General features: G+C 39.3%; 1 protein-coding gene across 3 annotated transcripts in view; it reads right to left on the minus strand.

Moving 5' to 3' along the window:
* The window catches only part of RAPH1 (Ras association (RalGDS/AF-6) and pleckstrin homology domains 1), a 151,516-nt gene that overhangs the window by 72,988 nt on the left and 54,662 nt on the right, over positions 1–23,866 (minus strand). For 2 of the 3 annotated variants that reach the window (XM_021531342.4, XM_085585185.1), the window contains exon 1: positions 13,543–13,879. The exons of the other annotated variant lie outside the window; for it this stretch is intronic. The gene's annotated coding sequence lies outside the window, so the exon portion shown is untranslated. Of the gene's footprint in view, positions 1–13,542; positions 13,880–23,866 lie in introns of those variants that run through there. 3 annotated transcript variants of the gene reach the window in all.

The raw sequence follows: 23,866 nt of genomic DNA on the forward strand, positions 1-23,866 counted from the left end.
AGACATTTTAATTTTCATAGCACATAGGTTTCCTAATACATAGGTATTAGGAAACAAGAGACTGAATTACATTACTTGTGACTCAGTGGCTGAAAAGATTTTATGTAAGTCAAAGTAACAATTTTTTAAACAGGTGACATGCTCACAAGCCATTTTATAAAAACATAAATACATCTACACCATCTCAGTTAGGTATCTAGGCTCAAAAAGCAGAGTGCATGTAGCCTCTATATATATTTGTGCAAAATGGAAGTTCAAGAAGTTAATGGACAAATAGATTTGCAGGCTGGGGTGGGACAAAAATCTGACTTAAAAGCAGATCAAGGACAACCCAAATGTTTAATAAAGTACAAAGGAAAAGGTAGGTTTTACTTATAAATAATCCTATGCTTTTTGACACTACTATGTAAAATATTTCAGATGCTGTATCCAAAATAACCTCAGGGTACAAATAATGAAAACAACCAAACAAAAATAGTTAACAATGTTATGAATAACACAGAAATCATCTAGAAGTTCAGTTCACAGGTCATGCTGTATAAAAATAAGATGAAAGATACTAATAAAACAGTTTAAAAAGTGACTAATTCCAATCTCTTCATTATGGTACTGGAGATTCCTTTATGCAAAGCTCCCATATACATATAAATACATCATCACTCCCCTCTCATAATCAAGTACAGAGTGAAGCAGGAAGACTCTCCTTTATTGTAGAAGAAAAAGGTTAAACTATCTGTAGGGCACAGTAGACAATCCAAGCAACTTGTATATGCAAAGTCAGAAAGTCCAAGTTTCTCGACATAAATCTTCTGATTAATCTTAAGCAAGGACGGTCTGTTTTTTGGCAAGAGGAAGTGACAGCAGAAAGAAGAAAGTGTTAAGAAGTCAAGAAAGGTTAGTGAACTTGGGACAGGACAGCGTTACACACATACAAAAGACAGCAGATAATATTTAAATAACAATTTTACAAGTCAAAGACTGTAAAGAAGACCTCCGCACTTCATCTTAAAGAAGCCAAGAAACCACAAACAAACACCAAAAAAACTCCAACCACATGACTCTCCGCTGCTTTACAAGTAAAGGAAAGCAAATAAGTTAAGTCCAGTTTCTTAAGAAAAACATGCCCAAAAATCAGTGGAATAAAGTTGGGAATGATTTCCACATACTACTGTTGTTGCAATGCTAAACGCTGCTGGTAGCATTGACCAAGAATGCATTCCTAGTACTCACTGCTATCATTTTCTAGCTGCAAATGTATTAAAAAGTTCATAAAGTCAGAAAAAACCCTTTTATTTACACCAATATACTTTTTGCACACTTGCTCATAAACAGCACTAATAAAGAGGCACATAGTATTACCAGCATATTCCACTACTAGACTTCTCAGATACTTAAGCCCCACTAAAGTCTTTAAGACATAGTTAGATTTTAGGGTTGGTTTGGGCTTTTTTTTTTTACTGAACTATTTATACACAAGGTAGATTTTATTGTGCTGGTGAAGCTGAAACAACTTCTGTTTTCATACAGCTGGATTTCACACTTAACTGAAAACGCTCTTTTGCATTTAACAGAAATCTTGCAACACCCTTTGAAGGATGATACATAGAGATAGAATATATAAGTAAGCAATTACCTGGGAAATTTCCCTATAATATTGAAGAAAGTCTTAAAAACAATTCTATTTTACTAAACTTAGAGAAAGCCAAAGGTATGGATCATGTTGTTTTGCTGTCCTTTTATTGTTCAACAGAATTCTAGAATCTTAACCTCACATTCTGATACTTACTGTCTGATGACAGCAGTATAGCAATATAACTGTGACCAGTGAAAAGTTGGCACAATAACCAGTCATTGAAAGGCTGGCCATGAACAAACATGTACATGGCAATTTTAGTCAAGCAACTAGCCAAAACTCGTTATTTAATGGACAGTAGCTAGAACAATCAGCAGCAAATGACTCACCAATGAGGTGCTACTATGCTATAAGTAGCACTTGCTCTGCCAGAGCTGCCAGTGGACTTTCAGGCTTATTTAGGGAGCTGCCTGGCTGTAGTCCCATGGCAATACCACTGAGAATGCCTACCAGGAGTCCATGCCTGTCTGCCAGCACTGTTTCAATGGCACTGTCTCTTTCTATTCAATGCAACCACTTATGAGCTCTGGAAACGAAACAGCTCAACCACAAGCCAGAGCGTGCCCCACATCATTCAAGAAGCAATACCTGTAAAAACCAAATGGGATGCATTCTAAGACCTTGTTTGTTCCTGGTCTCAACTAGTCATCAGATGTCACAACCTTCTCTGTGAAGAAAACCACTAAAAAAGCAATACATCTGTGGAATCATTCACAGCCTTTGTGATAAGTAGTAAGGTCAATTCTAGCAGCACCTTTTTCCAGCTCTATTATTCCTAACAATTAAAAAACCCTATTTTAAAAAATTCAGTCAAGTCACAGAAACCAAGTTCTCAGCCTCTTTTTCAATTCCTCTGCATCATCTGAGAACCCACCCCAGCTGAGGAGAATATGCACAAAGCACAGGACTAACACAGCTTATAAATACTATCCAACCTCCAACTGTGTGCATTTTGAGTTGGGGAATACCAAGACAAATATCCTGCCCAGTTCTCAGTGGACAGAGTATCTCCTGTGGGACAGTTCTAGCCAACAACATCTAAGAGCATGCATACAAACATAAGCCCGAGTGCAGGAAGGAACTCGGTGCAGAAAAAGTATTTTTCTACCTACCCAGTTCCAAATCAAGAAGGATTTCAGAAGCAAACATTCCAAGATCAATTCCCAAAAAGAGGACAAGAGAGCTACACAGACAATTTCCAAAACTACTACTACTTGCAACTCCAACAAAGAACTAGAAGCCCATAAGAAGGAAAAAAAGATTAATGTAACAAGAGAGCAGAAAAATGTTTCAAAGATGACAAGGACAGCATTTAATCAATAATATAAGGCTTCCTCTGTGGCAGACCTAACTTCCTCTTTTAAAATAATGTCCTGTTCCTCAAGACCCTATAAGAGCTCGGTAATACAGAGGGCACAAATCGATTTGCTACAGAATGCGAAGTTATGGATATTATTTCAGTGTTTATTCTGATCCCCTAAAAGTAATAGAGTTGGCTACAAACATACTTTCTAAATACAATCTATAAAATATATCGGCAGTACAGTGGCAATAAAAATATGAAAACTGCATAGTTATCTATCTGTATGCCATTAAATATCAGGCTTCTGTATGCACATCTAACGACAGAAAGATCATCACTATTTGCTACTGTTGAAATACAAGCCTCAAACCATACATTCAAACTAGCTCCACATAGCTACACAGATGATTCTTGATGCACACAAAACCAGACTGCTCCTACCCTCCCTAGGGAAATGTTACCCATTACATAATGGATGCAAGCAGAACTTCAGAAATTATGGCAGAAATATTAAGTAAACTAAGAGTGTCTTTTACTGGACCTTCAATTACCTCACAGAGCTGTGCTCTTAAGTGTAATAGACGACTCCATCACAATATTACATCTCTCTACAATGTGTCATGTCAGGCAAAATTTTAAGTTTTCTTTTCAGGAAGTGAACTAATTATATAATAATTTAAATAGTTAACCATACACATATTCCAAATTCTACTAAAAAACCAAAACAACTGCATATTCTACTTACCACCATTTCAAACAATGGCTATTACTACACTCCAAAAACTTCGATACCTCACTATGTCTTGAAATAAACAGACATAATAAAAGGCAATGATTTATGATGCACAGTATCCAGATACTAAATATTTAGTCATACTGAAAAAGAAGAAAAGCCCTACTTTTGAATATATGTAAGTTAAATATTCCTGTCAATAATACTGCCTGAATCATGCTAAAATACCAAGAGTTCATCACAGTCCAGAAGTCATTTTAGGAATGAAGAAGCAGCTGCTGAATCTATCAGTAGGCTCTGCCTTCTCAAGTCTTACAGGCACTTCATAATATAGTGAAGGCATGCGCAGTTGTAAACTCAAATATTTAAATCTGCACTGCAAGGCAAAAAGAATGCAGACAACATAAGGCCAGCTGCAATTTTTACACTTTCGTAAGAGAACAACTGATCTTTTGTCTTGCTTTTCAACTCACTCTAAAATAGAAAAAAAAGTATTTAGGCAGCTTTAACTAGAACAATGTATTACACAAGACACATCAACATCTTGTAGCATTTTATCATGTTTCATCAGATCATGTGTATAGAAATGTTGTTCTCAAATGCACACAGGCTGTCAAGAGTTGTATTATGGAGCATGCCAGATTCTCAAAGAACCTTATCTCAGAAAGTTAATAATGAGCATTACCACACAAAAACAAAAACAAAAAACCTAGTTTCAGGTGATGTATATTCTAAACAAAAGGAAGACCGTGTAGCTTCAGGATTAGAAATACAACCTCAGATGGGGTTACAATAACTCATACAAAATAAAGACACTAAACAGAGTGTTTGGAAGACATTGCTTTAAAGCACATTCTCCTGTTTTGTAAATACTGTCCTATTTTACTACTGGTTCTTTTACATTAAAGTGTAAAAAGACAGAAGGCTGGCTCATGGTCACATTATACAGGACAAAATTTGTGTTGTCATCTTCAAAATTAGAAAGTATACACTTCACAATAATTACTGGAAAACATTAATTATCAGAAGTACTAAATAATGAGGAATAATTTAAAAAGTGAAAGATAATGCCATAACTTGCCTTATCTAGTACACTCAGATCAGTCTTTAGGCCATAATGCAAGCAACAGGTTCAATTTAAACTTAAGCAAAACAGCATCTACATTAAATCAAAGTAATTTGCATCAATTGAATGGTTTTTTTTTCTCTGTACACTATGTGTATTTTAAATCTAAAGGCCACACAAAGCTAACATACTTTTAAATGATCTATAAAAATAATAAACACATAAAATCACTTCCTAAGCTTTCAGGCCTCACAGTCTATCCAAGCTAACTTCCTATATGATACCTGTAAATCTATTAACTACCTAATCCTTCAGGAGAATGAAGATTGGCACTTCTTTGCAAAAAAAGAGGCACGCAAATCATTAAGGTTTAAAAATAAAACACCACTGACGTTGAAAGTGCATAGTCTGAAAACACTTTATTTACTCTGTGCTGGACTTTCAACTTCAGAATACAGGCCAGTCATTCCAGAAAAATTCCATTCCAGCTGATAAAAGTTAATTCAAGATTCAATTTACAGTAGAATAACTAATCCCAAGGGTTTTTCTTTTTCTTAACTTGTTGGTTTTGACAACTTTTTGAAGTTTTTGTGCACATTCAAGCTGAACAGATATAAACAGCATCAAAACAAAGTTTCATTCAAGCTAATTACAAGGACAGTGCTTTTGGAAGTTTGCTTTATTTTTAACTAGAACATCTCTGATTTCCACTAACTGGGATAGGAAGCTCAAAAGGTTAAGCTGAATGCTGCACTATCATCTGAATAGCTGTTCACAGAGCATTCTTCATAAAAAGAATATATGTTTAACAACTGTGACGTCGGTATGTGGTGCCTCTTGAAAATTTCACTCATTTCCCTGTCTCCATTTTCTGCTCTGCAAGCTGACAGAAAGGAAAAAACCCTCCCACTTTTCTATGGGACTCTCCTCCTTCCATGTAATTGCTAAAAATGAGACGTCTCAATTTTGCTGTGCTTCTTAGAAAGTATCTCAGAGGCCTCTAATCCAGAACTGAACATTTCTTCATGAAAATAATTCTTTCCTTCTACAATAGGCAATAATTTATTTGTGACAGTCACATCAACCTGACAAACAGCCTTTCAGTTCCACAGAACTGATCATACCACTAAGTTACTTATTAATAGACACAACAGAGTAGAGGTGAAAGAAAAACTGATCTTCTCTTACCAGCTTCAGCAGAACTGTTCTCCTGATCTGTGACATGCTCAGAGATGGATAACGTTTCAGCCAGTATTATTGCTTTGCAAGGTTACTAGTGACTGAAAACTACCGACTTCCCTCCTCCACCCTTAATGGATAGAACTATCTATCTATTAGAAGACACAAATCCTACTGACTAAACTCCAGAGTACCAGAAATGTGCACTGATGTGGACAACTTGCAGAATGTTTCAGCAGGAACACAGCATACAACCACCACCCATGTTTCTGTCAAAGCCACTCAGACCCACACATTCAAGTGGAAGGTCATGCTCTTGAGTCATGCATTAAAGATCTAAGTGACAACTTCCTTCGAGAACAGAGATTTGTATGGCATTTTTGTTTAAAGGCTTAGAACAACCTCACGAGATTTTTCACAATGGGGAGATTTTTTTAAAATGCACTATAAAACCACATTTGTACTAAATCTTTAGTCACCTCTGAAGGAGAATGATTACTGACACCTTGAAGTCCAAACTTGCACTGGTGTATTAAAATAAATTCTAACAATGATTAACTCAATTTAGTTGGTGAAACAAGTTCACAGTGATCCTTTTAGCAACGAACAGAGCAAGAAGCAAAATTAGGACAAGTAGGTGTTTAGCATGTTTGGGGATTTTGTGTGTGTTTTTCTTATATCTAGTCTCCAGTGATCTTTATATATACAAAATCAACTCAAGCATGGTTTAGTGGTGGACTTGGCAGTACTAAGTTAATGGTTGGACTTTATCTTAAAGGTCTTTTCCAACCTAAACTATTCTATGATTCTATAAATAAAGACAGTCTGGAATGCTTGGCTTCTGGCATAGAATCAAAAATCCTATGCAAGATGCCTCATCACTACACAGGCATGAACCAGGCAAGTCAGAATGAAATCAAGAACAGCCATACAAGAGCGAGAAACTGCTGAGCAACAGCCAAGAGTGCAATACCAAAGACTGAGGCTTTAAGTCCAGACACAATCCACAAGTACTGTACCTCCCACAGAACAACTGGGACAATCTCCCTGGGCAGCAAACCCGTCCTTGCTTCTGCAGGAATCTAGAGTAGATATTGCATTTATTTTATATAGGGTGTCTTGTTCTTGTAGACACCTAGTCTCAAAGTTAACACAATTTAAGAACTTCAGATTTTATCTTCATGTACTCTTGGGCAACAATATGAGAAAATCCAAGGGAACGCTGTCATAGTCATAATGAAATGCTTTCACATTTGTTAGTGTACTTCTCTTCTTACCGAATTCAATACTTCTTGTTCTAAATTATAAAAGAGTAGCAAGAAATGAACTCAGACAAAAGTAGAAAAAAATCCCGTGGGATTAAAGATAATGAGTATGGAAGTGGAGTATTTCTACAAAGCTAATAAACTTCAGATACCAAATTCACCTCTGGAAGACCATCATTAGGGTGCAAAAATCAGTCTTATTCCTAAGATGCTTGAAAGCATGCTAAAAACTTACTATTTTCAATACTGAGCTAGAACCCATTCCAGTTCTGAAAAGCAGCTAATCTAAATAAGTATAGATAACAGTAGTCATCTAGATATGAAAATGAAATTATTTACAAAATCATGGGGCAAAGTATTTCCTGCAAACAGGGACTACTCCAGGCTTAGCAAATGCATCTGCACAGAGATTAATGACTGAACAAGTATATAAACAGCACATGGGAAACTTTACTTCTTTCAGTGAACCTGCACATTTGTTTTGCTAATTCTATCTTCTACAGCAACTCCAAGCCTGTAGCGACATCACATCTTTTCAATACTGGTGTACCACAAGGATCAATTCAGCAACTTCAGAGTTAAACATAAGAGTACGTAAGTTTCCAAATCTATAGGACCTTTGACAGAGAGAAAAATCTGTCATAGTTTCAATACACTTTCCCAGTGATTAAACCAATCAAATCAGTATTTTATACAAAGTATTTTACCATAACTATCAATGGAACTATGTAAAAGAAATCCACGGACATCAAAAAAGCACTAGACTTTTTTCATCTCTGACTGAAACAACAGTTGAGCAAAACTGTCTTTGTATAATGTCTAAATTGCAAGAATAAAATTCTACATATACAAAAAAAAGCCATATTATGAATTCTATGTTGTAAAGTTAGCATTTTTCACATTATGCAGTGACTTACTAAACATTTACTGTTGCACTTAGCAGGCAATTTAATTACATGTCTTGAAAGGATTTAATTGTAAAGGTGATATCAGAGTTAGAATTCAACCATTTGAGATGGGACTATTTTATCATCAATACTTGATACATACTCATTATTTGTACTTCTAACAGTATTCAATGATACAGCCTTTAAAATACAATTTTACAAGTAGGTAATGCACATATGCCAATTACAGTTTAAGTAAGGTTCACAATTAAGTCTTTTGGACACTTCCAAAATCATTTTTCCTTTTATTATGACTAACTGGATTTCAGAAAATGAAACATAAGTTTGCACAGAGTAATCCTTGACAAGTTTACAGTACTTCCTCAAATAACCAGCAGAATTTTTCACAAGTCACTGATACACACAACTGTTCAACAGCAAAAGTAGACACTACTAGCTCAACAACAGTTTTGGTTTGGGGGAGCAATTTTACCAGGCTTCTATAACCAAGTTCAAACTCTAAGACCATGATGACACAGAATAAACTACCTTCTCTGTGCTACAGATGGCTATTTTTAAAGTAGAAAAGTGGGAACATGACTACAGAATTTGCATCAAGATGAAATCTACCCATGTATCAAGGAACAAGCTCTACTTGGAGCCTTTTTTTGGGGAGCAAACTGTTTATTCCTACTGGAAAAGCCAAGAAGGCAATGATTAAAGTAACTACAAGAAGTAACTTGCTGCATATCTTGACTGTGAGCACAGCACAGTTCCACGTTTTTTTTTCATGTACTTTAACCAGGACAAAAAGACACCAGGAACACCACAACTCCTTCCACCTCAGCAAACTGCTAAGTCTCTGGGAAAAGGGAAGGACAATGAGTCAATCACAGCACTGCAGCAGCCAAGAATCCTACGCCAGCAGTAGGCAGTGGACTTCAGCTCTCACATGAACAAAAGTTCCTGCCAGGCTCCCTACAACTCCTCCTGAAACTTTCTGAAGGGTGAAGTTACCAGACAGGATGAAGGATGCCAATAAGCTTCCCTCCAGCCCTTTTCTGTACATGTGTTTTAGACAGCATATTTTTCAAATCAGATCTACACTTGGGAAAAATGATCAGGTTATATACTTCTCCAAGACATTTTTACATGAAAGTCCAATACTGACACAAAAAACTTAGCAGTCACAAAACTGGAGAGTAATGTTACTTCTTGCACCTGTTTCCTTCTAATGCTGATCTGCTAGAAATCAGTTAGTCTGTTGTATAAACAGTAGAAAACAGTAAGGTGTTTGCATATGAACACAATTTGGCATTCTAAACACTTGACAGAGTACCCTCACACCATACATGACCATTTCAGCAGATGTCAAATACAACAATTAGAATAACACAATGTTAACATTGCAATAAGGGATGATAATTTGGATAATTTTAACAGAAGATAATCTACATGCAGTTTACCATTTATGCCATGCAAGATCAGTGCATTTTTACCAGCAACCTGAGTTATTGAATACTATAATATTTACTTAAGTAACTATAAGTTTTACTACTGTGAATAATAATTCCCTTACCAGACTCTCAATATTTTTATATAAGAACTTTCACCTTACACACTGGTGTCTTGAAAAGACCAAAGACAATGAAGATTTAATAAATTTTATAATAATTTGTTAAAATTATTTATTTTTGAGACTAGAAATTCTGTAATGGGTGAAAATTATGTCCTGTGACTATTTTTGTATCATTCCCGGAATTCCTTCCCCACCCCCCAGGCCTCCCTCCCCTGACGCCCCCTAAAATCCAACTAACTCATTATGATAGAAGATGGCAACAAATGATTTTCCTATTATTTAATATCAGGACAATTTCAAATCCTTATATACGTCATCTTCCTCTGTACAATACAAGTACAGCGGCACCTTCCAGACCAAGACACTTCAAGAGCTCTTCACTAACAGATGGATTTTAAAAAACAAGTTCAACAAACAATCTGTTTAACATCTTACACAAAACACTTCTGCTAAAGCTGGACATAGAAAATTACTAAAATTCCTACTTGGAACAAAACAGAGAACTGACTTTAATTCACTAAAATGTCAGAAAATATCAGTCAATATATCTGGATCCAGCTGCATAAAAATATTCTGCAGATACTTTTCTTAGTCTTTATACAATTTTCCTATATGAAGGATTAGAAGCAACCTCTATCATTACTGAATTTCAGTTCTTTCTCACAGGGACCCATTTGTTTAACTGGGTAATTATTACTAATTTCTAGTATTAACACATAAAAACTAATATCTGGAGATTAACAAGAGAAGTTCAAATCCCTTGCTAATCTGAAGAACAACTGTAAAGGGCAATTATAGTACAAGTTCATTTCCTGGCATTACCTAACCTAGTAGACATTCCTAAAGGTAGAAAACATTCTGTGTGTGTACTCACTCAAAATCTGTGACCTCCAATTATCAAAGGTATTTTTTGAATTCTTAAGAGGACTTACTCAATATGTCAACTTTTGTTTCATAATTTACATTTTCTGAAACAAAATTAACAATCCACACAGAAACAGGTTAAACCTGACTACTTAGCAATCTGGTGTAATTTCAAGGTATTATTAACTCCTAGCAATAAAACATCTGGATCACCTTTTTATAAGGCTTGCTTATCTGACATTGTCTGATTCCACTGTAAACCAACACATTTTCTTCTAGCAACTGCAGAGAAAGAGTGTGAAACATGGCAAAATGGCTAATTGTTGGGGCCAGAAACAGAAATTGGACATTTCTGGTTTGGTAAGTGTATGTAAGAGGTTCTAGATTTAATCAGCAGGATTCTCAGTATGAACAGATGTTAATGGGAAGCTGTGAAGTACATTATTTCAGTTCTATTTGAAAATTCCGTAATAAAACACAACAAAAAAGGCAGAATGTGATTATTTTGTAACCTTTGGCTTCATTTGTAGCACAAGCAATTTGGATTATTTTTCTATTAAGAAGGTGATGTAAATTACTTAATGGCTAAGACCTCCAGTACTATTCTTCCTAGTATTTACCTGACTTAATCACTCAGATTTAACTCTGTCCCACTTTGATAGGTTTTTACTTCCCTCTCCAGCGGCTGAAAAACATTTGAAGAAGGAAGGCAAGTATGACCAGTAAAGATAAGACTAACACAGGATGAAGATCTACAGTTTAAATCACAAAGAATTAACTTTTTTTAAGTAGAAAAGCCAGTTGATTCTATTGAAAAACTTAATGCTAAAGGAACAGACAAAGGACCAAATTCAAATAAAGAAGCAACGCCGAAACAAGATTCGTGGTTTGGGGGAAACAAAGCTATACCCAAATATTCTGATAGCCAGAACTCTGAGACATCCTTTTGAAAAACAATGCCTCTTAAAACCAACCCCAGCAAGCCCAGCGTTGGTTTAAAGTATTATGTGTAACCTACGAAAGGCATTGCAGCAGTTTCACACAATACTTTAAACCAACAGGTGTTCTCTGTACCCAGGCTTACTTCACTAAGAAAGGAACAGGCTCCAACACACAGGAAGCTGAAAGCAGTTTATGTCAATACACTACTCCACTGTACAAAAACTACTTTAAATCCAAACCTGAAGGCAGTAGTCTCAAGATACTATACAAAGAAGGCAGATTGAAGATTATATAAAATTTATCAGCACTCTCGTTCACATTATTTTTTATACTCTTTCAATAAATTAACAGCCAGTACACTGTATTGCTTTCCTTAACTGTGATTTATCTCTTACTAATACTTTTCTCACTGTCACCACATGCTGAATCAGAGAATCAGTGGTAGAAGGACGCTTCATTGCATATCATTTGAGCATAAAAAATGAAGCCATTTTAAGGAAATACCTGAAAATGAAAACTGTACGAGGGCAATAAATAAATTCCTTGGTGCCACTTACCTTTCTGTTGTATGAAAGCAAAAAGCTTCTGTAATATGGATTTCTGTATGGTAGTTTGAGTATCACCCAGTGATACAAAAAATCACATACCAACTTGGGTGCAGAAAACCAGTTCTGTGTTCCACTATCCACCACACCCACCCAAGAATGATATCAGCGTATTAAATATGGATGTCTAGATCTTTATAGATCTAACGTGGAAAGTATTTCCTAGATGATGACCAATACTTTTGTTCTTCAAAATGATTTATCAAGTAATTTTACCATTCCTCTATTTTAACAGGAAACTGCTCAGCACAGAAAAGCTGATTAAAGACAATACAATTGGAAGATCTGTTATTATAGACATATTGTTTCAATAAATATCTAGAATTAATCAATTAATTCCTCTTCTCTAAGGTATTTAACAGGCTAACCTATCCATGTCTGAAGGGCACTAGGTGGAACAGACAAAAAGAGACAATTTGTTCAAAATGGAGTGGGTGTGATTTTACAGTCTCACAAAACATCCACCCACCACATGAATGGTAATGTAAAGATAATAGCCATATGAAATAGTTTACATTTGCCAAATGGAGTATACCTATAATCCACCAGTAAAAAATAAATTGCACTACACAGACTGCTGTTCATCTCCTTCTAAACACCTACAGCCCAGTAAAAATATAAAATCCTAGTAAAAATGATAAAACGCAAAGACTGCGTTCAAACACACGGATTGTTTTCTGCCTCACAAGATAACAAATCCAAAAGAAATGCAACCTTCCAAAATGAACAGGTAAGTCAGCGGCTTCTTAAAACAAGAGAAAAATAAGTATAGGCATATGAATTTTACAAGGTCATGTGACACTCGTGTATACAGACACTCCTCCTTTCCCTCCCACCATCAATGGTTTTCCCCATACAGATATAATAATATACCATACTCTCAGTTTGATGAAAACCAACGCAGGGATCAAGCTTGCTTGGGAGGCTCTTTGCAAACCAGCCTGCCTTCAGTAGGTCGTATGCTTAACAGGTTTCAGGTTTGGTGTTGCGTTTTTAACCCATCATTCCTTCTTGCAAAAGGAACGAGGATTTGCGCGTTTTGTTCCGCGGGTGGCAGCGCGCTCCTCCGCGATGTCTGCGCCGGGGACCCGACTGCCTGCGGCTGCACAGGGTGGGGACTCACCCAGGCTGACATTGTCTGGATGCCACACACTACATCCCTCGCGCATCCCCGGCTGACTTCCCAGCCTCTTCCGAGACATGCCTCAATCGGGGAAAACCCGGGGGCACACACATACCAGAATCCTCCACCAGCTACCAGAGCCTCTCGAGAAAAAAACACCCGACGGTGTCTGGGGCGCGGAGGGGCGCGGGGCACAGGCGCGGGCCGGTGAACGCGCACCCCTCCCGCACGCTTCGCTCCGTGCTCCCGCCCAGCCTCGGCGGTGGCTCGGGGGCCGAGGGGACGCGGCAGGAAACGCCGCCCGCCCGTCTGCCACCGCCGCCCCCCAGAAAGGAGCGACACGAAGGCGGCTCCGCCACTCACCTCGCCCCGACTCCGGGGGAGCCCCGGCGGGAAGCGGCGACGCCCCACAGAACAGAGGGGCGAGGCGCCGCGTTCGCTCCCGCTCGCTGCCGGCGGCGCACCCGGGTCCGTTCCGCCCGCAGACCCTCTCGGCGGCTGCTGCTGCTGCTCCTCCTGCCTCCACTAATGGTGGCCGCCGATACCGGCTCCTTTCGCCGCTCCCTTCCTTTCCCGTTCCTTGTTTTCGCCGAGCGCGGAACCGCCTCCACCCGGCGGCCGAGGCGCGTCCCTGCCCAGCGGCGGAGACGCCGCTCCCCACACGCCGCTGCCGCCCGGGCACCGCCGCCGCTCCGGCTCCCCCCGCCGCTCACTTCCGGCGCGCGGGCCGCGCCTCGCCCCGCCCTGCCGGGACCGGCGCCAGCCACGGGGGGCGGCGACGGACCCGCAGCGCCGGAGCGGCCGCTGGGCGCGCGGAGCCCATCGATCCCCGCGGAGCCCATCGATCCCCGCGGAGCCGCTCCGCCGCTGCCGATCCCCGCGGAGCCCATCGATCCCCGCGGAGCCGCTCCGCCGGTGCTGATCCCCGCGGAACCCATCGATCCCCGCGGAGCCGCTCCGCCGTTGCCGATCCCCGCGGAGCCCATCGATCCCTGCGTTGCCGATCCCTCGCTGCCGATCGATCCCTGCGGTGCCGTTGCCCGCTGAGCGGGTCCGGGCGGTGCCGGCGCGCTCTCGGCGGGCGCTGCCCGCGCTCCAGGCAGCTTGGGGTTGCGGTTCCGTCCGCAGGTAAAGGCGCTGCGGGACGTTCCCTGTTCCGATCGCCGAAGGTTTCTGTTGTCGACAAATTACGAAATCCTACCGAAGTCCTCGGTCGTGTGTCTCGCTGACCCTGGGCCAGCCGCGGACCGCGTCGCCTCTGGCCCGGCGAAGGGTTTGCCCCCGTCTCTCATCCTACCACAGCTTCAGGGCCGAGATCACTATTTTGAAAGTTATTTACAGAATGGAATAAACGCTAGTTGCTTGCTACTGCAGGTAGTGCTATAGGAGGGGAGATTCGCTTAATTACAGTTTATTGCCTTGGGGCTCCAAGCTGCAGCGCAGGAGAGGTGGCGTGCACGCTGCCTTCCTCCGCGAACGTGCTTTTCCCCTGTGCTACAACCGCTGTCTATCGTGACAGGGCACAGGCGTGTTTTACATCAGCGTTTATCTAGTATTCGACAGGCACAAAACTTCAGTCCAAGTACAGTATTTTCCATAAATGTGAACAATTATGCAAAATGACGCTTGTTGTTTTACTGCTGTAAGTACTAATTTAACAATGGGATTGCAAGCTAGGTCAACAGCAACTTGAAGATCTGTTTAAAATACAGGCTAGTACATGAGAAAAATATTTTAATGTGTACATACAATTAAATAATTTGAAAAACAAAGTTCACCCATTTAATTCTAACATCTAAAATCTGTGCTATATAAATTCACCTTAACATGTAATCACTTAAAAATTCTGGACAACATAATGAAATGTTGCCAATTAGCAACATCCCAGACAAGATCAAAGTTATGGATGCAGAAATATATGAATTATCAATATGGAATAAAAATACATGCATTCATCACCAAGAGACTACCGTAGTCTTCTGGAGTTGCAAATAAAATATTTTTAATCCAACTGTTCCAAATTCTAGACTGCTACTCATATATTGCTTCGTGGTTTGTGATGTTCCACAATTTAGAGGTGTCTGGGCTCACATTTATTTAATAAAAGTGGTAAGTACTTCAGATTTCAGTGCTGTTCTGCACTTGCAGCATATCAGCAGTGAGAGTGAGCTGGCAGAGACTATGAATCTGATGTTATCAGCAGGTTAGACTTTGTCTGGAGGTTGTATTAATCCCACCACACTTTCCTACTGATCCTCTGTGACCCTGAAGGGATTAGAATGACAACACCTCCCCCAGAAGCAGGCTTCAGATGGCCAGAGGAAGCACAGGGAGTGCATGGGCAATGTAAGGAGTAACTTGGGTGTGCCATGGCCAGGTTCCTTAGGGCAGCTCCATGGCAGCTGACCCAGAACAGAAGCACTGCCAAGTCTCACGTTCTGCAACACTGCAGCTCAGGAACTGCACAGCTATAAAGTGTGCAAAGCTTCATACCCTCAGCTATGAAATTCCCTCAAAAGGAAAAAGAGGCTGCAACTGATACTGCAAACTCTGTTTTTGGCATATGGGAATATTATTCTCTTATATCAAACTTGTAAGTTGTCCCTGAGCCTGAGCAGACAACAGACAACAGACAACAGAGTTGATTTAATGTAGAGACCAGAGCTAGACTATTTGAAGTTTGAGGACCAGATTGGATCTGTGTGCATCCTACAGAGCCACTATCCAATTACAGACACAAGTTACTAATGTAAAATCATCTCCCAGGCCAAGGAAATAGTACATACCTGCTGCAGATGTTAGGTAAGGTTTATGACTAGGAAATTTAGTCACGCATCCTCCAATGAAATCAACAGGTAATGAATTTAAAAAATAAGTGAAACCTTTTGAGAAGGTTAAAAGGTTGGTTTAAATGTATATCTGCATTGTAATAAAAAAGGATAAAATGGATCATTTTTTAAATCAGGGAAATAATTCTGTGGCTGTTGACCCTTTCTTCTCCTAAATGCTGCCTATCAATCTCAACTTCACTTACAGCTAAGCACTGTTGGCAGTTGAGCTTAATTTTGAATCCTTCAAAGGTTTTATTTTCTTTATTTAAATAATCCTGAATAAGAAAACATAAATAAGCAAAGGTTACATAGGCTTCTGGATCATTAGATAGCTGGGAGAATTTCTGTGAAGGATACACCAAGCAAGGGCTGGAAATATGAGAGTTCAAAATTAAGATAAACTCTCATCTTGATTGCTTTGTTGGACCTAAGAAAGCTCAATGACTTGAGCAGTTGAAAATTCATATTCTGGTGAAGACCTGCTGGGTCTGACCTAGACTATCAATCAAAACTATATGTGTGTGCATGTGTAGGTACATCTAAATATCCCTGCAACTATACCATCATGGAACCTTGAGCACTTATGGTGCCTGCCAGCTCTAACAAGGACAAGGGCAGTCTGATGCTTTTTACCTGCTTCTTTGTGAACTTCTTTTGCTAGCTACAGGGTTCAAGGCAAAAATCCTTAAAAAGACAAAATCCTCAAAAAGCCTTTCCTGTTCATCAATAGCTTGCTCAATCTATACTGTATCTATCACTGCTCCCCTAGCTATAATGGCATTTCCAAATGGGAATTCTGACAAAGTATTACAGCATTTCTTAGCAACAGGTATAGCACCCATAGCCATTAACATCAATAATTAATTTCATCCAGACTTACATTAAAAATGTCTTCTCTCTTATCTACTGTTTATGAACAACGATGTCATTAAGGGGTTCTGACCTTGCAGCAACTGGTATGATGACAGCACTAACCTGTAATAGGAATGCAGACTTGGACAGGAGCTCCTGGGGTTTCAAGCCAGCCAGCATGATACATAATCCATTGTAGAAACTCCTCATGTTCTGGCTTAAGCCTGCTAAGCCAGGGCTACCGTTCAGTGGGAAGGCTGCTGCCATTTGCATGGGGGAACGGGTTCAGAGGAGCAGCAGCACAAACACTGGAATGGAAACACTGTTTTCTGGACTCATTTAATCAGTGTAAATGAGAAAAAAATCTTGGCTAATTCCAGCTGAAGGACACCTGAATTACAGTGGGATGACAGCTCTGAATCCAAAGAACAGAATGTCTGTGGATGAAAATATAACCACTCTTTTCTTCATGCATTTTCCCTTCATTCCACCTCTAAGAACTAGAGAAGCACTCATTGTGTTTCTCAGGTGATGAGAGAATAATACTTCCTTAGAGTCAGAAAGGATACCTTGTTTATAGCCAAAGTCTGAATTCTGCTCTCATCAATGCCAAATCAGTCCCTTGCTTGGGAGGGGACTTCATTACAGACTTACTATTGATACTCTTTTTATGGAAATGTCAGCATTTCAGACTAGCAAATAATCTATAGCATTCGTTATCATTACCAGTCCTTTTAATGAAGACTCAAACCACCCCATCACAGATCTCAATAAATCATCATGGCTAACACATACCAAAAAAACCATTTCTTCTTTACCATCAAAGCAATCAGCTTATGCTGCTGAAGCAGGAAGCTTGTTTGTCCCCTGCATTGTTGTAATCTGGAGCATACAGCTGCAAATTTTGTCTTTGCTCACAAAGCTTCTTAAATCTCTTTTTTAATTCTACTAAACTCTTTGCCTTGATGACTGCCCATTACAATTGGATTCCATAGACAGAAAGCATACTGTGTGAAATCATATTGAAAACATGTTCTGGTAGGTTTTGCTCTATGAATTGGGGCATAGAGGCTGCGATTAGGCAACTTCTGTATACACTTGATGAAATTTCATCTTACATGAAGCTCCTCTTGCCTCCATGATCTCTGCTACCCTCCATTACTTTTTATTCTGCACAGTTAATTTTCTCGTTCCTTTTTAAATCCTCTGAGGCAAACCCTGGCCCTCATGAATGTATCAGAGCACCTGTGCAGCCATGCACATAAAAATAGGGAAGGAACAACACACACAGAAGATGAGGATCTTCCACCATACAGGGCACCACAGGGACTCTCTGGACTCTCCTCCCAGGCTAAAGTCAGTAATTGATTTTAATGGGAGCAGGGCTGAGCTAATGCTGGCACTTTGGAAAATCCCACCCAAGGGATTCAGTGATATTGAAAGTGCTTGAGGCAGGTTAACTGCAGGCATTTCCACTAATGGGGAATGGCGCAGTTGTCTTTATTAATTTTCCTTCTCCACAGTGCAATTAAAAATGTATATATTTTTATATCCTTAGGAACAAAATAATGTAAAATGCTTCTATTTCTAGAGACTCTTACTGAAAGGCAAATAAATGAGTGATTTTCTGAAGCACAGTTACAGGCCTTTATATCTATCACACTCTGTGAGAATCTATTAATACTCTCCTGCTGCCTTTTTTTTTCCTTCAGCTCATTCAATATAATTACAAGGGAAAATAAAGTCAGTGTGGGTCTCAATCACATCAGATGCACTGGCGATTTGTAAAGCAAGGTTTTTCATCATCTTCCTGGAGACAGGAGAACCAACACTTTTCTACCTGTCCATATCTTCAAAACCCAGAGAAAGAAATTTCAGTGGTGAAGATGAATCAGAAAATGGCCATTAACATGGGGAAGAAAAGGTGGCATGAACAGGAAGGGGGATGATGTAAACAAATGCTAGAGGACATTGTTATGGTCAGTTTTTAGAAAAGTCACTACAGGGTTAAGTGTGGTCTAAAAAAAGAAATCAAAGCTATGGCAACTATTTTGCAAACAATTCTACAAATAAATATAGTCTTTATCTGTCTCTGAAAACTATGAGATTACTTATTCATTAAAATGCTGAGGTTCTGGAACATTATTCACTTAAAATACAAATAGTGATTCTTTTCCCTACATTTATTCAAACAGCATTAGAATTTTAAGCATAGTGGCAAACATCACCATTTCAAAAGATCCCATTGCTAAAATGTAAAGGCAGAAGTTTGGTCATTAACATCACAGTGAAATGGCAGCAGAGTACCAGAAGTTTTGCACTCTTGAGAACAACTGCTTTACATAAAATAATCAAATCCACAATATGTTTGAAATACTGAGGGAGGTGAGTGGCAAAGTGGGGTGGGAAAAGAAACTCATTTTGTTTCTCTTTGCTACTTCTACTTTGTGATCCAAATTTTTCCTGAAAAGTTCTTATTTTCTTGTAATAACCTTCTTGATATGACTATACTGGCTCTTCAGGTATAAAGGTTGTGCTTGATGGCAAACTGGAAGAGCCCCAGGATAACCCAGGGGCCTGAATCAGGCATTTCTCTGGGTCAGGCTGGAAAGCACTTCTCAGAAGATCTTTGGAGTTCATGTTGTCTGCGTTACTGTTACAAAGTAAGGCATAAAAAACAACAAGCAGTCATTTACCTTTCAGATTACTTTTAACTTATTTTTACTTCCTCCATGACAACATTTCTCATTTTACACTGAAAATTCAGCTCACTTCAGAACATTTTTACTTCAGGACATCTTTTGCTTACTGAGGTAGAAAAAGAGCATTTTATTGTAAATGTTGAAAATATTGAAATATCCTTCTACACCAAATACTTTATATGCAGTTAATACTCAATACAGAATAATTACCTGCTAGATCTGATTTAATAATTTTTAAAGTGCAAATTACTTTATCAATGTGCAATAAAATAGGGATATCAGTTACATTGTTGCCAGAGAGAGAACTGAATTTTAGATATTCAAAGAATATCACTGTGAAAATCCAAAAGACTACATATAGTTTCCTTTCTTTACAGAGGTAAATTCAGTCAAACCCATTTGTGCACTGGCCATAATTGCAGGAGGAGATTTATGTGGATGCACTGCAGCAATGTTTCAGTTTCTGGAGCTGCAGAGGAAGATTGACACATCTCTGGTATACTCAGTCTGGCAATGGTTTGTTTTTCCAGGCAGCATTAGCTGTTCTTCCTACACATCTTCACCCTCATCTTGTCTTCAGATCTCATCCTGGAAAGTGACCTGCTCAAATAGACTTTTCATTTCAGGAGACACCTGGCACTAATTTATTTGCAAGACAAGGTAGAAAGTACAGCTTTTTCCAGAAGTTCTGTTATTTAACTGTACCAAATGTTTACAGAGCAGAACAATTTTTTCCCTGTCATTTTTATGCAAATATGAAATATTTGACATATATATTTTAAATTATACATTAGGATTTACTGGAATTTCTGTCTTGACCACTTAAGTGATATTGGCTGGACTGTTAACATTTTTTAAAATAAGTAGTTTAAATTGGAGCAATTGTTCTTTCAGTGAGTGACTGAAAACAGCTGTGGGAAGTTTCAGATTCTTTTTCTGAACAGCCATAGATAACTGGACAGTAGATTTTTGAACAGAAAATTACAGCATTTTTATCATTGTTCTTTGAAATGTCTACAATTTTTTTTAAAGCTCCCATTCTGAATTGAAAAGTGGAAAATAAACATTTTGGCATGTTTAAGTGGTCTGCATGATGTTTCTGGACTTATCAGAAAGAGCTATTATGATTTTTTGAATCATTTTAGTGATGAGGCAAGAAAAATTAAATGGCACTTAAGAATAAATTTGAAGATTTTTATTCAAGATTTGATGAGCAAAAAATCCAAGCAATTCTCATTAGTAATTCCTTCAGAGAAAACTTCCTTCTTGAATGTTAATGTATACTTTTGAGATAGATGACTTGGGAGCTTCTGTATGGGAAAATTCAACTGCCTTAGCTATCAGTGGGATTTCTTAGTCTAAGACACATGTGCAGAGTTATATACAGATCACCCATACACATAATGTATGTTTGCATGTAATTTGTTCTCAAGTACTCAGGGATTACCTTTAGCTAAATGAAGAGTGGGATTAAGTGAACATATGGTGTTAAGAAAGCTGAAAATAAAATCCCCCTCCATCTTACTCTACCGCACTTATATTGCTCATTAGGGGATTACTTCTAAGTCTGTGTGGACAAGATTTCTGAGGAAGGAATTGAACAGCATAAAGTTTCAAAGGTTAAGAGACAAATCCTGCAAAATTATACTGTGTAATTGAAAGGTACCTTGTCATTTATTCAGATCTTGAAACTCATTTTCACTTGTACTGTATCAATGTGTATATGTAGAGAAAGAGAAGACCCAGTGGATTCTTTTGACTCATGTTATCTCAGATAGGTTTTCTGTAAGTCACATTACAATCATAACTGGATGCTGCCTTCTTGTTAAACATCTTTTTATAAATGCAACTGGAAAGCTTATAAGTGTGCACTGAAGTGACAGATTTTTAATCAGAAAAATATATAAATTTCTTTCTAAGAATTATTTTTGAAATTATATTTAAACCCCATGATTTTCCTGATTATTTACCTGACAACTAAGCTTAAAACAGACAGAAAAAAACTTGCAACATCTATTGTATATGCCAACTAGTAACAAACTAGATAACACAACATGAAAATAACATCAAAGAACAGAGCCCACCAGCAACTCTATGGTTTTTTATTTATTAGTGTAGCCCTGTTCATGCTTGCCAACCTCAATGAGTTCTTCTGGTCACCTTGGAAGCACCTTACTGGCACTTCTCTTTCTTGAGCTGTGTGCATGCTTGTATGCTAGGTGATTTTGCTGCCCTGTTACTCCCTCCAGGGCCTCCAGACCCTCCCAAAGATCCATTAATGTTAACCAATTTGCCCAGCCCAGTACACCCTCATTACATGAGCTTCAAATTCTTGTAAAACCCATCAAAATCTAGCTATCTATTCCATTTCTACTGATTAGTTGCCGGCTATAACTACAAGCTATCTTCTCCTTTGTGCTCTCAAACTCAGTGGAGCAATCTATGAGGCCACTGCACAGTCCCTTGCAAACCTCTTCCATATGCACTCCATTTTGACATTTGTAAAGTAGATAACACCACCAAAGCAACCAGGAGGAATACAAATATCTTAGAGTAGCAATCTGCCAATGCTTACAGTGCACAAAATCTATGTGTGCAACTGCCTGTTTTTATTTTTGCTATTCTCGTCCTTCCTTTCCCATTTCCTCCACAGGATATTTTCCCACTTTTTCATTGTGTCAAAACTCATTTCGGCTCTTTAGTAAAACATATGTCCCCTGTCACATATGTGTGAGTATCTGGCATAAACAAGCACTGAGAGCAGAGACAGGACCTGGGTTACCACACCCCTACTGCTGCCTGTGCTGTCAGTACTGACTCAGGCAGCAGGCAGCAAATCCCACAGATCCAGGCTGCATCATCTGTACAACAGACTGGCTGCCCTAACAGCCAGTGTGCGAGCAGCACACGCTGCCCTTGGACACAGTGGACAGCTGGTCTGGTTAAAGTGGGCAGCCCAGAGACCCTCAGCTACTGAGCTACCTGGCCAGAGTGACAGATCCTGCAGGGCTGCTTCAGCTTCAGCAGCTCCAAATACCTTCATCTGTCTTATTCCATCAGGACAAAATTTTTGCACAGGAGCCTGAGTTCTGTTTTAGTACAATAATAAATGGCACATAATAATAAAAGAAGTCTTTTAGGGGTTTACCCCTGCTGATTTACAAATGCATTGGAGAACATTCAAGGTGACAGGCTGTGCTCAAGTCTCACCAGAAATGGGATCTGAGCTGCAGCTGCAGGCCCGTCCCCAAGGCAGGTTATGTTGTGGTGGCAGTGGGGGTCACAGCTCTGTAAGCTGGGCTGCATGTCTGCTGTAGCATGTCTGCATGTCTCCTCTGCTAGGACTGTGGAGCAGGAGATTGAGGGGTGGTGTCAGGCCCCTTGCAGCTGCAGGAGGGTGTTGAGGGCTCTTAATGCACTGGATGTGACAAGGTTCTTCATGTACTGGCTGCTTCCTGAGAACTCTCCTCTATCACAGCCAAAAACCAGTGGTAATTAGGGTCTGTGCAGCTGGGCCAGGCTGGGGAAGTGAAGATTCAAACTGCAGCTGTGTCTTCTTTAAATAGTTTATGAATGGTGCTCACTTTGGGTTTTGTTTTATAACCAAGCAGAAACCAACCTCAACAGCACCCCATATGTTCCTTGTCTTTTGTTTGCTTGGGCATGTTTATTGTACAGGTTTACTTAGGATGTCATTATGACTATGTCATGGGTTCGTTGTGTACATTGTCAAAGACATGAGACCTAGCCCAACACCTGTGTTTAAAACATTATGGCTGTGTCCAAAAAGTCAGAAAAATGGGCATTCTGAGCTATTTGTACACCACTGTAAACAATTTTAGCTAGCTAAATAGAAATCCTGCCACTAAATACCAGTGTCAGATTGCAACCAGATTCTCAGCATGCCAAGTCCACATCACTCTTATTCTAGACTTCCCCTTCACTAAGTAACCTGGCAGTGCCTTGTGTTAAGCAGCTGATAGCAGAAATGCTGTTACCTACTCACTGCTCATCTGACTGCTCCTGTGCAGTTCCACCTTTCAGAGTGTGACAGTGAATTAACAAGAATTCTGGAGCATACTGAAGGAAGAAGCATAATGTCTCTTCCAGATGAAAATGTACCCAGAGCCTGAATTACTGCTGCTCAGAAAGTTGTGTGCAGAACAGTGTAGGTATTGAAGCGCAGGCTTATCCCTTGGAAACAAATGCCCTCCTTTCAAAAAAGATAATTCTCCTTCCACCACATCCTTTGGTCTCCAAAACATCCATAACTCCACCTCTCTGTTCCCATCTTACCCTTGC

Source organism: Lonchura striata, chromosome 7 (genome assembly GCF_050655825.1).
Source record: "Lonchura striata isolate lonStrDom1 chromosome 7, ASM5065582v1, whole genome shotgun sequence".
Taxonomy (NCBI): Eukaryota; Metazoa; Chordata; class Aves; order Passeriformes; family Estrildidae; genus Lonchura; species Lonchura striata.